This window comes from Triticum dicoccoides, chromosome 7B, assembly GCF_002162155.2.
Source record: "Triticum dicoccoides isolate Atlit2015 ecotype Zavitan chromosome 7B, WEW_v2.0, whole genome shotgun sequence".
NCBI lineage: Eukaryota > Viridiplantae > Streptophyta > Magnoliopsida > Poales > Poaceae > Triticum > Triticum dicoccoides.
In genome coordinates, this window is record NC_041393.1 from 3158599 (window position 1) to 3160257 (window position 1659).

Consider the following 1659-nt stretch of genomic DNA (forward strand, 5'->3'; position numbering starts at 1 on the left):
AACTTAAGCCAGTTTTTGAACATAGGTGATTTTTTTCACCACTTCCAAATCACCCAAATTTTCTTGTACATGGTGGCCCATATGTGCCAAACATGGCTATCAAATAAAATTTGGAAAAAGAATATTTTACTAGGCCCCCTTGAGGTATAGACCAATGTTTTGAGCAGCCAGTCTAGAGGGCAGTATCAATACAAACAAAATTAAAAAAATATAAAACCTTGAAAACCTAGCCTAGTGTGTGCAATAGGTCATGTGTGCCAAAATAGAGGTGATTTGGAGGTGGTCGAAAATATCACCGCATTCTGTAGGGGCCATTTGGTCTAACTTAAGCCAGTTTTTGAACATAGGTGATTTTTTCCACCACCTCAAAATCACCCTAATTTTCTTGTACATGGTGTTTTGAAGGTAGAAACATTAATTTGGCATATATGCAAAAGAATGTGCATTGAATGCAAGTGAGCATGTGTATAATTTAGTGTGTGATTTGAACAGGAGAATATGCCAAAAACACGTGGCAATATGCGAAAAAATGTGCCCACCTACCAGAGCAGGTTCATTCATACACCACGGCCTACATACGACTAGGAACCCAGGCTGTTCATGGGCCAGGATGCAGGCCCGTGGTGCAGAATAACTCTGCTGCTAGAAGGCCCCACGGGGCAGAGGTGACGAGAGTTAGGCAATGTACTGCCTGCATATGATGGAAGCTTGGGAGGGGAGTCGCAACCAGGTATATAAACCGGTGCGGTGCTCTCTCGCTTGGCGAGGTGGGACTAAACTCCCACCACCCGACGGCTGTGCGCTGCTCTGTGCCCTGCGCGGCTCTGCCTTGGGCCCAATTTGGGCGGGCTGGCCCAGGGCACCTTACCCGTGGCGCGCTGATCTATGTTTTATAAATTACTTTGTTTTTCACTTCTTAACTTCAAAATTTATTTTCTTGTTTATATTTCTATATTTAAAATCAAATCTCTTTTTTTCTTTATTATTTCCAATAGTGTTTACTAAAATAAAAAAAGTATGCCAAATTTTGTTGCGTTTTATTTCATTTGTTCGTTCTCTTTTTTAAATAAATGTAAGATAATATGTTGGCTTTTATCACACTTATTCATTTCAATTTTTCTTCTGTTTTCTATATTCTCCTCTTTTCTTTGTTCTGACGGTTATAAATTTAAATAATGTATGATATAATGTTGTCTTTTATTTCACTATTCATGGTTGTCTTTTTCAATTATAAATTTTCTTTTCTGTTTCATACTCGAAATATTATTAAATTAAATGTAGTTGGGACAATCGCATGCATGCCTCCACATGCACCATGTACTAGAAGCAGGTTTACCTTTCCGGTCCCATCGAATGATCCCAAACTTTATGCATACCCAAGGATGATCATGGCATGCATGCATGACAAGTATCGTTCATTTCCGACACTCGAACCATTTTCTAGGGTTTATCCGGCGACAAAACCCTACAACACTACCCCCACGTGACGCAACGTGCGTTTTGTGTCCGAATTTGTGCACACCTTGCCGGGGTACCACATTGGCCATGCCCACATGGTCCCAATAGTTGGGGTCATCTCATGCATGCCTCCGCATGCACCATGTACAAGCAGGACCATTCGGGTCTGCCGGAGGGCAGGTCTGAAAGTGGTTTACCTTC